This window comes from Protopterus annectens, chromosome 17.part0 (genome assembly GCF_019279795.1).
Source record: "Protopterus annectens isolate FY-2018-M chromosome 17.part0, PAN1.0, whole genome shotgun sequence".
In the NCBI taxonomy this organism is placed as follows: Eukaryota; Metazoa; Chordata; order Ceratodontiformes; family Protopteridae; genus Protopterus; species Protopterus annectens.
The window spans coordinates 648,522,805-648,538,336 of NC_056751.1; the positions used below are offsets into that span (position 1 = coordinate 648,522,805).

Genomic DNA, 15,532 nt, shown 5'->3' on the forward strand with positions numbered 1-15,532 from the left:
AAAATTCACATCTTTCACGCTGCCTACACACCTTTGAATTCCCCAACAGGGTTCTTCAAATGACCCCTCCCCCATAATTACCTGACAGCAATTCCTGTCAACATTATGGAAAACTAGACAGCTTTATGTGCCCTGACAATAACTGTCTGTCTCCTACTCATAGGTTCATAGGTAGGTACTAGGCTATTGCCCCAAGGGCCTACATAAGCCTAGCCAACAAGGTTCCCTGGCTTACGCCACCCAAGAAAGTAATTTTCCTGTGCCACTGTCGAAAAGAGACACAGAAGTGATCCCCGGGGTGCATTTCCTATTTCCCATCCACTCATCAAGATTTTTCTTGAAGAGTGCTAATGAAGAACTTTGCTTGACATAGATGGGTAGCCTGTTCCAGAGTATGGGAGTCTCTGGGACAGGAATCTATTCCTCCAGCATGTCCTGTTTATTGTGGTGACAAGGTTTAGGTCCCTAGAGCATATAGCTCAGAGGGAATGGGATTTCTTTAGGTGTAGCATGTCCAACAGCTCTGTGTTTGACATAGCTTTATATGTTGGGCAGAGATCACCTCGGAGTAGGTGATATGCTATGGAGTAAAGCTGGAGTTTTTTTTCAGTGCAATATGCAGCTTTGTTCAACCCCTCATTAACCTATTCAACCAAAATCTCTCCATTGGTTATGTACCAGATGTCTGGATAAAATGCCACAGTAGTGCCATTATGCAAGGATGGTCCCACCACAGACACATTAGTCACCAGTCTCAGTTGGAAGATCATGCACTACATCATAGCTGAACTCAATGACATGGGTGACCTACAATCCACTGACCCTGATCAATTTGATTCTGTGAAAAGTAGATCCATGTCTAGACAAAGTAAAGCAGCAATTAGTTATTGTACTCATGCACAAAGGCCAGTCTGTCCATACTGCCTACCTGGACCTTGGAAAGGGCTTTGCTAAATTTCCATATGTTGATATTACTTACATGTTCACCCCTTTAAACCAAACCACTACATTATCCACTGGATAGTCTACTGGCTGAATAACAGACCTGACAAGCTGAGGGTTGGTGGTACCCTTTCTATACAAAGAAAAGACACTAGCAGTGTCCCACAGAGCACCTTCTTCTTAGGCACATACTTCTCCAATTATAAGGTAAATGTCAAATGCCTACAGCTAACCAAGTTTATTGATGAATGAAAATGGACAGCAATAAGTCCTCTGCTGACACTCATATCCTTCAAGAATGGCTTGATTGTGCCTTGATCTAGTATACCAACCATGGTTTAGAGCTTAGTAGCAAAATATTTAATGTGGTTTCCTAAAGGAAACAAAACCAAATACATACTACATAAACGACATCCCCTTAAAACTGACAGAGTCAGAGATTTAGACACATTTTCTGAAAATAAGCTACCTCTGACTACCATGCATCAGTCACATGTATAAACGCATTCTACACACACACACATATATATATATATATATATATATATATATATATATAAAATGCATGTGTGTGTGCACGCGCGTGTGTGTGTGTGTGCATGTATGCATGTGTGTGTGTATATATATATATATATATACATACACACATGCACACGCACACACACACGCAATATATATATATATATATATATATATATATATATATATATATATGTATATATTTTTTTCTTTTTTATTTATTTATTTACTATCAAAACCTTGCACCTGCAATGTGCGAATGTTCATATTTCCAACCCGAAATGTTGGAAATCAAAATTATGAACATTAACATGACCGAACAAGGTATTTTAGGAAAGTCATCTCAAGAATGTCGACTCTACCGAAAGTACTACACTTCTGGTCATGAGCAATAAATGTTTTTGCAGGGGGGGGGGTAAGCCCCCCTGCACCCTCATGTGGGAGGCTGTGCCCACCACATCCCTCTGCTACTTATATATACAAACTCCAAGATTGCACTACAGTGAGGGAAAGGGTACATTTCCCTATCCCTACTATAGTGCGATCAGCATTCAAAATGTTGAATCCACAAGAGCAAATGTGTATATATGAGAAAAACCCACTAGAATTTGCCCAAGCCTTCAACACCCACTTCATTGAAACCACTCAAAAACTTGTCAATGATTTTTCTAGTCAAACAAACTCTACCTCTAACAGTTCAGGAAGCAACACTAATCTCCCCTCTCTTTACTCAAATGCATACTGCCCCCCCCTTAAATAACATATCAGACAGTAGTCCACTCACTTGTACTTTCTATACACCCTGTGCCCATGCCCACCTCTCTAGTGCATAAACTACTAACTCCCCCTCTGCAGACAGACTTCCAGCAGAATACTTAAAACTTGCTGCAGATGCTATAGCATACCCTGTTAACATTCTCACCAACTGATCCATCTCCGAATCATACATACCACAACTCTGGAAAAAATCCACTATAACTCCACTACATAAATGTGGTAATGCTAGTGACCTATCTAATTACTGACCCATCTCCATACTCTCTCTTCTATCTAATAATCCTAGAAAAGTATATACATAAAGTATCTCATTAACAGTAACTTGCTTGCCCCCATTCAACACGGCTTCCGGCCTGCACATAGCACTACCATGCCTTACTTTTGATCCATACTGTTAAAGCCTTAGATGCTGGTCTACGAACCTCCGTTAACTTAATGGATCTATCCAAGGCTTTCGATACAGTCTCACACCCTAAATTACTACTACAAATAAAGTCCTTAAATTGCTCCCCGCACTCACTGGCTTGATTTTCCAACTATCTTTCTGACAGGAAACAATCGGTCAAACAGCAAAACAAGCAACCTGAATATCTCTTAAACAAACAGGAGTTCCGCAGGGGCCCATACTTGGGCCACTATTAACATTTTCATCAATAACCCCCACAAAGCTTCCCATCTTAGTGCTCTCATCCAATACGCAGACGATTCTACGATAATCACTTCTGCGTACAGCCTGCCAGACCTTCAATATCTAACCAGAAAAAGCCTTCACTTCAACTGAATCCTGGCTAAATGATGCTCAACTTCTGTTCAACTCAAAAAAATAAAAAAAAAACTCTTAACATTCTTATCCAAACCTTTAAATCAGGACTTCAAAATGTTCTCACTAAACAATACCAAAATAGAACAAGTAAAATCATCAAATCTCCTGGCCATCACAATCGACAAACTTTCCTTTGATAATCATTTTCTTAACACAATCAAGAAAACTCATTTCAAACTTGGTAAATTATACAGGCATAAACATTTTATGAACCTGCCCGCCAAGTTAAAACTGACCAGTTCTCGTCTCCTCACCACCCTCTTATGCTAGCCCCATTTTTACCAACCTACATACAACTCTCAAAAACAAATTACAGACCTGCTACTATAAAATAGAAAAGTTTGCCTGTAACATGCAAGCTCGGGCCCACGATTGCCATGCCTTGAAAAGTCTAAACTGGCTCAACCTCACAACTATCTACAGGAGTAATACTCACCCAAAAACTACTATGCAACTCTAATTTTTGCCCCTCTCTTCAGACCATCCTACACACATACACCCAAACAAGTAATCTTAGGTCTGCAAGCAAACAGCTCCTAAGCATCTCAAAGCCCAACAAACGCACAGGACAAAGCCTATACTCCATCATTGCCAAAGCCTGGAATGCACTGCCCTCTTCCATTACTCAGACTCCTTAAAACCATTCAAAACTGCACTAAAATCCCATTACTTCAATAAACAAACCTGTTCGTGCAACTATTGGCCTAAACCACCATAAATAGCTCTCTGTCACCATCACTAGTCAGTAACAAATAATGTCCCTTAGTCTACCCATCTAGGTTATTGTCCCTAGGTTTTCTCTACATTTGTTGTAGCTCTAGATTATATACTTCTACATCCTACTTGGACTGCACTAGTAGAAGCTATATAAAAAAACTGTTATGAATGTTGTTCATACATGCCTGTATACACTTATAATTCCTATATTAGGACTACCTTTAAATTTCTGTAAATACTTTCTGTTCTGATGTTTACTTGCAACCGATGCATGACAGATATTCCTTTTAAACTCTGCATATATTTGCTCATATAATGTGACACCATGTCTCTGTAATCACTCTAGGAGCTTCTCTCCACGGACCTCCACTGAAAATGCGTCATTGATCCAGTGAACCTTCCCGGTTACCAAATATCAATGTAACAGACACACACACAGAGACACACACACACACACACACACACACACACACACACACACACACACACACACACAAAGCTCCTTAAAGTACCCAAATAAATTAAGAGCCTTGTTAAATTATCCATGTCATACAGGCTTGTGTGTGATAACCTTTGCTTAACCTTACTTGCTATGCAAGATCCTGTCCTACAAGAGATTTTCTCTTTCACCTTATAAACTAGTAATACCACATAAACCCAGACCAAAGACCCCACTCTTCATCATAAAATGAAACAGGATCTGCTTGTGCAATCGATATCTGCCCCAAAGCATTGCTTAACTAGGCATATCAAAGAAATATGCTGATCACCTTTAAATCAGTCTTGAAGATGGGATCAGTATTCACAAATTGGGCTCTGCGGTATGTAGTATGTCTCTTCGAATTTGGGGCAGCTAATTAATTTACAGGTTTGCGCTGATGCATTCGCTAGGTTTCTCAATAGTCACTTACTGCCAGCATAGTAACCTGTGAATGACCAAATGCAAAAGATCATATGAACCTTTTCCTCGTAGCAACCTGTGGAATATATTAGGATACCATTTCACAAAAGCTTGACCATCTACATGCCTACGTGAACAGTACAGCCCGTCAGCAAACAATTTTACTTTTAACAAACAGAAATCAGCAAGTCAAATGTCCTGAGTGAAATGAGCAACTAAAACACCTGAAAACTGATCTCAGTTTGGGATCTGGAAACCTATACTGACAATTGTCCTTTGATCACCACATGTCCAGTTGTAAGGAACCTGTTTCATGGCAGCTGAATGCACTGTGTCCACAGTTATTCAGTTACTCCATTCTACTTGGCACTCATTAGGATGATCACTGTGTATAACTTCCCTTTTGGTATGTACCTGACAAAAAATCAAGAGGTTAAGTAATAAAAACTATGCAGGCTGCTGCAAAGCCTTTTCCTTATTCTCTGTATAATTTTTATTTTTATTGTATATTTGTTTACCTGGAAAGTATGACTGGACACAGGTCCTTTTTCAGTGGAGACCCGGGGAGAAAAGCTCCAGTAATAAATATTTATTACTATGAAAATACAAATACATATACCAGGAATAGAAAATACACAAACAAGAAAGAAGCAGTAAATTTTCATCAGCATATATGGGATAAACAGTGAATAAAAGAGATTTATACAGAGATTCACAAAAGTCTGTTACAAGGATTACCTTGCTAGTAAAAATGAGATATAAAAAGAATAAGGTCTGTACTTAGAAGCAGCCATATCAGCATTCAAAAAGGAGTGCATCAACCACAATGAAAAGTTAGAGATGAAAAAAGGCAGTTTACATATAAGCATTGTAATAATGTAAAACAAACAAGTAATATTAAGCTTGTAGAGAGAGTAAAGGGGGTCTCTATCCAGGAGTGTTACAAGGACATAGTCAAGTGTCTTTGAAGTATGATTTAAGGAGCCTTTTAAATTGTGAAATAGAGCTATTTGCAGTTACAGGGATTGGAAGTTAATTCTATATTTTGGGAATGTACTTAGAGAAGAGAATTCCCTGCATGGCTGTTGGCTTTAGCAGTGTCTAAAAGGTGTATGTTACTAGAGCGGACAAGAGCTTTTGTATGGGTGTATATTTTGGAAAGCAGGAGTTTTATCATGTTGGTGAAACATTGCATAGGCTATGGAGAGGCGACTTCTGCCTCACATATACAGCTTCAGCAGATGCTATTCTGTTAAACTTGTGCTTTCCCAAGTCCAATGCAGTAAAACACCCGGTCAAGGGACCGCAATCTCTTTTGCGAAATATAGCATGTTGGAATGCAAGTTTGTATTGTAGAGTGGTATTCCCAGCAATAGGGTTTTTATCACTGAGAATATGAAACTTCTATAGAACTGCCTAGCATGCCACATAATTTGATCAAACAGATGGATAACAAATTCAAACCTGTTTGGCAGCCCTGTCAATCATGGATGGGGAAACATATGTTACAACATATCCTTCTTCATCCCATCTTTGGGTTAATCATATGCAAAAAATGAGGGGCGAAAAACTATCACAGGAATGTAAGGCTAGGCTTTTTGAGATCCTCACAAATCAATAGACTAATAAGTACCTGTGAACTCTGCTGTCTGCCATACTTGCTGTGTATATACAGATGAGATAGGAAATTACAGATTATTGCTTTTTCTGTATGCATACACAGCCACCTACAGGAATTATTATTTTGTCTCAGTATAAATACTGTCCAATCCTCTCTATCTTTTCTCTCAATAACCCTAACATACTACAGGTTCATAGATATATCCTGGGCCAGTGATCGCCAGGGCCTTTATAAGCCTAGCCATGTAAGGCATTCCAATCATCTTCCTCTGTATCATGGGCATTTATTAGGAGGGGATAGGTTAGGAATTTACTAGAGCTTATGTGGGGGATGGGGTCTATCAGAGACATAGCGGCCAGACCTGGAGTGAAATTTCTGATTCATCATCCAATGGTTAAGGTTACACAAACAGGGTTACAGATGGATTCTGGTTGTGCAGCATGGGGATCCTCAGAGTCACATACTGTCTCAGTAACATATCTTATGTCACAAGCAAAATTTAAATCCTTGGAATTAGTGGTTCTGATGCTGTTCACTTTACAGACATGTAAAAGATTAATCAGAGCTGTATCCAAAGATGCCTTGCATGCCAGGCATAGATCACCTCTCAGTAACCTGTAGGAGACAAGAGTATAGAAATAACACTTCAAGACGATCCATATAGGGCAATGTGTTTATATCCTGAATTCTCCTGTTAAGGAACCTTTACGGGTGTTCCAGCTGTTGCATATGTATAGAAAGGTACATACTAAAGGGGACATTATACTCAATGATGTATCTGATAAGGGCCAAATAAAATTGTTCTAGGACTTCCTTTGACCTGGATGCCAATCCCTTACTTATAAAAGTTGGGCTGCATAAAATGATTAATTGATTACTAGGCTAATGACCAGCCTAGCCATGCTTCACAAGGTGTGACTCAAACTCTGTACCCTTTCTGGGAGGGTAACACCTTAACCATTATGCCAACCCCTAGTTATGTAGATCTTTGAAAGAACAATTTTGCCATGGATGACCAGACATCAGCTACTACTTTTCATGCTAGTGGCAGCATGTTTATCCCAAGTGAAGGGAATTTAAGTGAAGAAATACTAAACGGGTTTGGGGAGAACTGAGCACCTGAAAGACTAGTTTGTTGGACACAAGTGCCGGACAGCACTTCAACTGCACACATGAAAACTGAACTACAAATATACATCTAATTTAGCATAGGACAAAGGAAGAAAAAGAAATGGGACAGAGTGAACATCTAGTACAGGACTGACTTAAAAAATATAGCACCACCACCTAAGCCAAACGTTGTTCTAGCCAACATATCAAAAAAGGATGTACAGTCAATAAACAGTAACAGAAATTACAAGATTAACTGTTACAATAAATGATTTCAACAGGTAGAATTAGCTATTCTGACATTTTCTGCCCAGCAAAATTAAGATTTTAAGGTAAAAGAAAAAGTTACAAAAATGCCTCCACAGTTTTTAGAACAGCCCTTCCTAAAATAACATCTGCTGATACAGAATATGCAACCCTTTTCAGAGGTTAAAAGAAAACACACACACACACACACACACACACACACACACACACACACACACACACAAAGTGAATGCTCTTTTTATGGAATTCCTTTGGCTGCTCACAGGTATTCACATCTGATACACTGCTAGCAAGTGATGTACTCAGCATTTTGTCCTTTCACCTCTTCCAGGACCCTTCCCTGTGAGATAGGCTCCTTATCTGCAGGGAGGTTCTGACAGAAGGCAATACATCCTTTACTCAGACTTTTTGCAGTTCTGTTTCATGTTTTTCAACTTGTCTTATTAAGTCTTCCATTTTGTAAACTGTTTCAACTGTCAAGATAAAATGAACGAATTATGTGGTATTGCAGTGCATTTGTACCATCTTGCTGATCTTTTGCCATAGCTAACTATTTAAAAAGGCTCTCATACAAAGAGGCAGAGACTTCAGTAAGCTCCCAAACATACTAAGCAAAACCAAATCTGAAGCATGTTCATTTTATGGCAGACTACATACAGCATACATTTGAAAGAAAAATAGGACACATTTTGGGAATCAGGATGCAAGAAGAAATTTTTTGCTTAGGTTTACTGTTATAGGATGCAAACCAGGTGGAATACAAAACAAGAACTCATCTGCATTATACTGTGCTCCAACTACAATATATACACATCTTTGTATGTTTTTCTTCAGTGCTCATTCAAACAGACAGACACACAGACAGTACTGCAGCTTTCAAAAGCTCCAAGCCCCTCATGTCCAATAAATGTACAGCACTGCAGACATCGCATCAAATGCACCATCAGTAACACCTCACTTCTAATATCAATGTAATCTTCCCATCAGTCTTAGGAACTGGCTGCATATTTCAAGGCACTTGATCCTAGAACAGACATCTGAAACTCTGGAACAACAACAAACAACAACACTGACCCATAATCATTTCTCAGTTTCAAACATTTCATAACCTTAATAACTATTTTAAGTGAGTTACCCCTTACGACATTACCATACAACTGAAACTCTAACTTGTACTTCTCCAAAACAAGGAGCCCCATTATGGGCCAAAGAGGCTATTATAACATGCAGACAGAACCAGAGTACATAACTTCCTTACCACTTTGTCAGCAACTCTAGCTTACATTTCTGCCAATGGTCTTTATTAAGACCAACCTGAAGGTCCACTCTCTCCTGCTCAGTATGCTCCTCTCTCTTTCAGTGCTGCTCTCTTTTATTTTTCTGAAATCCAGCTTTAGCCATAGGCACTTCCTATGAATTTTTCCTCATTTATCTCCCTTCACTACCTCTTGGCATATAACCCCAAGGAAAAAAAACGCTAACTTTATCACTTTTGTTTTAGCCACAGCCTTTGTCGTCAATGCTGCAAGTCACTTAAATGCAGCAACATTCATTTTTACAAGTTCATAGGTAGTTACTAGGCATCCAGCCCAGGAAAATATTGAGGAGCCTAGCCCCGGTTCCCAACTGCCCCAGAGCACTGCCTGTGTAACTGGCTTGCTTACAGTCACTCAGCAGGCAAATTGAAGCTGGCAGACTCCAACCGTGAACTAAAGGATTCAGCTTAACAGCTCGCAGTCTTAATCTCCTGTGCCCACTGCCAAATTGTTACAAAAGCTTGCTTGAGGTTTGACTTTCACTAGGATTGCAGTTTTTTGTTGATGTACTATATACAAAACCCTGACCAAGAATCAGGTCTCCTATCGATGATTCAGCTTCCAGGTCACCATGAACATGTGTGCACACTTCTGCAGAAGGTTGGCCCCTTCTCTCTGCACTCTAACCCAATGACTAGTAGTGACCTTCATTGACCTTGTGGCTGGCAATCTCTGGCCAATTGGAAAGCCAGTGTTGTCATTTTCATCACATTTTGGTTTGATTCTGACTTGAGGCAATAAGTCCTAATCCCACAGATGGCAGTTTCTCACTCTTGGCTCCTCAGTCTAGAATGTAAATCAAACATCTGAGCCAGGCTAAGTGTGATTGCTCTCATACAGAGTAGGAGTACTACTACAACAAAATCTCAACAGTATGGTAAAGGTAACAGATCTTTCACAAAGTCTTTGAATTTGTATTATTGTACCTGCCTTTAAAATATAAAAATTACGTACCCCCACAAAAATTATTTTCTTCAGACCTGGCAAAAGAAACAAAAGTTACAAACTCCAAATTAAGTTTTCTTTAAAACTGTGGTGAATAATCAATTGTTAAACTAGGATAACAGATTAACTGCTCTTGATGTCAGGAATCCATATCCCCTAATGTTTTCTTTTTTTTTTTGAAATTCAATACTCTTGTTGCTATAAGTCTAAGAATGAAAAGCAAGTGAAATGATGTGCATGTTCTGTATACCCTGTATTTTATGGAGCTCTGTTTGACTTAGCTGTATGGTGAAGCATCTGTTTCTGTATCACCTGAGATGACTACTGTTGTGTTAGCTTGCATACAATGGCCATACCTCTTGACAAAGAAACATCAAAAATCAGGACAAAGGCCAGTGAACAGTAGGTACAACTGGCCAAAAATTGGGATGCTGATCAACATAAAATTTGCATACATAATCATGTAATACCCACCCATTGCAATGGAATTGTGGGATAGCAACATTAAAATTGAAGTCACTAAATAATAAATAATGGCAGACATTTGAATTTCAGACATCATATCCCTCAGAAAATACAGAATGCAAAACCTGTTATTCTTGCAACTACCGGAGTTTACAGGAGCAATATTTAAACTCTGTCCCTATTTTTGAGCCACCATTTTTGGCTCTGTCCAGATTTCTTGCTCTGAGAGACTGAAAGGTATGTTTTCACTCGATTTTTATGTAAACGTTTTGACCCATGCCAAACTCTCAACTCACCCCCATCCATTTCCTGCTGCACACAATTTTCTGTATTCCCATACGTCCACTCCTCCACAAAAGTACGCACTCTATTTCATTATTTCTGCACTATAATCTTTCAGATACTCACTTGAATCACAAGTGTACCCGACAATTAGACATGAATATGCAACTTCTCCTGTAGCCACTGCTCCAGTGACTTGAAACCCTTAATAGCGTGACATATTGTTTCTTTTTGTCTGTTTTGCATTTTTGTTAATTAGTGGAAGGGGTTTCATTAGGAATGAGTAACATACGCTCTTCAGATACGCAAATGCAGCATTAATGGGAAAGAAATGCAAACACTGGCTGGGAATGTACAAGGGGATAGCTTGGTAATACAAATTTGTTTTGTTTGTTTCTAAACTTCAGTGGGTATTGTGTTTTTGTTTTGAATGCTAATTCTTAAAACTGAATAAAAATTAAGGGCTAAAGCCCATTAATTACAAGCAACGGCACAATGAGAAAGAAACTGCTTTTTTTCTGCTCTGTTGCCTATCCAGTGTAAGCTGCAGGAGGAGATGACTTGGACTCACTTGCAGTTTTTTTCTTTTTTGTGAGATGAATTTCTTCACATATGTGAAGCTTTGGAGTCGGTATGTGAACTTTCTGGGGTATTGGTCCTCTGAGAAGACGAAAGAGCTAACATTTATATTTAATCATGTTGTTTTCCCAAGATAATTTTGAGAGCTATATCTCCTAGAATAGACAATTAAAAAAGAGGGGAGCTGCAAACAACCCTCACTCTTGACTCCTGGACTTGACACCTTCAGCTTCCACTTAATACTTTAACCAAATGTTTCCATGTTTTCTGTGAGAAGAGGCTCTTAGTTGCCCAGTAAAAAAAACAAACAAACAAAAAAAAAAAAAAAAAAAAAAACAGTTACAACTTCTTGGGGAAAATGAATACAATGCAACAACCAATTGATGTGGGCTACAGCTATTATATTTCTAAGAAATGCGAACTTTAAAATACAAAGAATTAGGCCAACAAGCACAATGAGGTCTGCAACATTACATAATGTTACAGATGAAAAAAGATGAGGTGCTGGAAGAGCAAGGAGCTTCTAGAGCAAGACCATGTGGGAGAATAAGCAGGATACTAAAAATAAAAACAGAAAGAACACCCTCTTATACACCAAGACAACAAATAATGCATCAAGACACTAAGAGACGAGCAAAGCCATAGAGTTTTTTTTTTTTTTTTTAACTAGCAGCACAAAAAGAAGCCCCACAATTCTGCAAGTTAGAACAATAACATAAGACCAGCATAAAACAGTCTGTACTGCAGAAAGGATTACTAAAATTCCTGCTCATCACTTTCTTCAACTGTTAATGAATACAGGCAGTGTTACCCCTTCCTGTGCAACAGAAATGCGGCAAATGCCCCCTTCACACTAACGGATGGTTAACAGCTCCCTAGCTGCAGCAACACCCTCCCCCCCCACATCCCCTTGCAGACAATGGACATTTCTAGCCCCCTCAAACCGATGGCTGCTTAACTAATACTGCAATTTTACTCCTGGATAACAATGTCAAAATGTACCAGGTTGGTGATGGTTGTCAACTGGAGACAAAGTACCTTCCCTCTAACAACTGCATTATTTATAACATAGGAACTGACCCTTGTATTGTGCTGAAAACCATGGACAGTCTTTGGTGAGTCCATAAAATAATATCAGGCCAGAAGCATTCAATTCGACCCAGTTCCATGAATTCAGTATCACACCTGTGCTGATGAATAAGGAACTCATTGGAACTTTCTTAGTGCTGCACGCTCCGTTGCTGCTGGGCTTTCACATCATCTATGAGCAGTGTCCTCTGCACACCATGAGCTACTAACTGCAATAGTCCTACACGGAGTAATAATAAGAAACAGAAACCCAAAATCATGTTTACTTATAGTAGCAACATAAAAGAGGTATGCGACATAGTCAGAAAGAACTGGAATATATTAACTATGGATGATAAAGTCAAAACAATAGTAGGTAACAATCCATGTTTTGCATATAGAAGAAATAAGAATCTCAAAGATATTTTAGGAAGAGAGAAAAACAACAAGAAAGTACCTTTTAAAACCAAAATAGGAAGTGTGCCATGTGGGATATGCAAAGCCTGTAATTATATAAATCAAACCACCAGATTTGTACATCCAGTCACAGCTAGAAATTTTGATTTTAAAGCTAGGGCAACATGCAGGACCAAGGATATAGTTTACATAGCTGAATGTGAACAATGTATCTGTTTCTATGTGGGAAAGACCAACAATATGTTTAAGGTTAGGATCCTACAACACTTGTCAGCAATAAGAAATGGAGACACACACAATGCTTTATATAGGCATATAGAGAAACACACAGAACACATGTTTAAATTTAGGGCTATTGTGAATTTAAAGATAGGGAATAGAGGTGGAGATATTAAACACTTAACAGAAATGGAGGAAGCCAGATGGATCATAGAACTTATGGCACACAGAATACCAGGGCTTAATGATGTTGTTCCAATGAAGCCCGCCTTGAAAAATAGGCAGGTTTTTTACTGAATTATGATTGGTAGAAACTCTTTTTAAATATTGAGATGCAATTATTAGTAAGTTATCTGATGAAGGGATACACCCGAAAGCGCTCAGTTTGATATTTTTTGGATTTATATGTAAACTTGTTTTTATCATCATTTTATTAAATACTGGAAATATAGCAGTGTTCTGTGAAGTTTTTTTCCTTGTGTATAATCTATGTAAGTTTGTCTATTTGGAGCTTTTCTCCCCGGGCCTCCACTGAAAATGGACATGTATCCAGTCGGACTATCCCAGTAAACAAATGTAAAATAAATAATAAATAAAGAACAAGGAGCTACAAACTCCCTAGGTATAACAAATAAGGTATTTTCTGCAATAGCATTCATTTTCTGATACCTGTGTCTTCCTATGGATAGACAAAGTCTACCATGAGCATACAGAAATGCATACAAATGCTCACACACAAGCACAATGCATATATACATAGAGATAATTAGAAGACTAACAAATTCATCTAACATCTGAGATGTAGAAGAAAAATGCAGATCCTAGTGAAAACTTAGACAAACGGAGGACATGCAGAGTGCCCAGAAAGTAACCCAACAAGGAACTAAGTTGGAAAACCAAGCTCTATGAGGTAGTAATGCCAAGTGATCGGTACTGTGCCAAGCCTAATTTGCCTCATCCTGTGCTCACAAAAAGTTACCCTTTAATGTGCCATATCTTGTATTCATAAAGGTTTATCCACATCTTGTGCTCAGAAAACTTCCCACTATTGTGTCAAATCCATTGTTCATAAAAAGGCTCCTAGTGTGCCAAATCTGCTGCTCATAAAGGCCCTCCCTAATGTTTCCCATCCTGTACTCCTAAAGGTACCCCTTATGTCATATCCTATAACTGAAGCCTCCTCCTAAAGTGCCACATTCTGTACTCAAAGATTCACCCTAACACACAGCATCCTGTACCAATAAAGGCTCAGTCCCAGCAGGTAAACTTTCACAGATACTCTACAAACCTAATATCAATCTTGACCCAGGAGTAACAGTTGCTGCACTGAACCAAATTATCCCTGGTCCTAAAGCCTTGAATGGACCACACTGACCATAACAGACATTACTGGGAGGATGTACAGCAATTAATTTTTGTCCACTAGTAGAACTATCCATAGCAATCATGTACAACCACTCATGGCACAGGACTCTGAAATATCCGAAGCATAATATAGAAAAGACTAGCTTTGAGTGTGTGTGTGTGTGTGTGTGTGTGTGTGTGTGTGTGTATATATATATATATATATATATATATATATATGTATATATATATATATATATATATATATATATATATATATATATATATATATATATCTATATATACATTATATATATATATATATATATACATATACATATATATATATATATATATAGATATATATATAGATATATATACACACACACACACACAAACACAAACACACATATACAGAGCGAGAGAGAAGGGTTAGACGACTACCTCCTCAGACTATTTTCAGTACCTCCTGTAAAATGAGTGGAATTAATACATTAATGAGAAGACAAAACACACAAAGATGTAGGGAATCCCTGTTGTCATGTACAAGGTACAGCAAATTTATAGACAGAGTGCATGTAACTTTGGCGAAGAAAAGCACACAGCTCACACCTTGGTGACTTGCACATCTGACGTGTGAAACAAAAAGCAACTGGTACTGATGTTTATATACTATCAGTTTATGCTTCTTAAAAACACATAGTTTGATACTATTTTCTACATAGCAACACAATACTTTTTTTCTGAAGTTAATTTGTTAAGACTAAGTACTTTCAGAAGAGAAATGCCACAACTTTCAAATAATTTGTTTTCATTGTAGCTATAAATTATCTACCATTTGTGGCTTACTACTTGGAAAGAATCCTGTATAAGGATACATATATAATCAAATAAATGAGATAGGCATGCAAAACTAAGAAACACCACAGTACACCCATGGGAAAAATATATGCGCTCCTCTCCACTTACTGCAATACCTTTCTTTGTGAAAGAATTTGTAATCTGAACTTGTGACCTTTCTGCCCTAAAGGTTGAATTTGTCAAACAAACTCTAGGAGCACATATTAATTCTGAGCAGATTTAGATGTTTCAATGAAGGTTGTATTATGCAATGTTAGCATATCCACCAGCCATGGGAAAGCAGCAATATTGTATCAGATTCACAGTGAGGAATCTTTTAACCATCATTTTTGTATAGTTTTAACAGTGACATTGTATGA

The 15,532-nt window shown here is 38.2% G+C and overlaps 1 protein-coding gene across 1 annotated transcript in view; it reads right to left on the reverse strand.

Annotated features, from left to right (window-relative positions):
* The window catches only part of PPFIBP2 (PPFIA binding protein 2), a gene marked incomplete in the record, with an annotated part of 2,221,164 nt that overhangs the window by 648,620 nt on the left and 1,557,012 nt on the right, over positions 1–15,532 (reverse strand).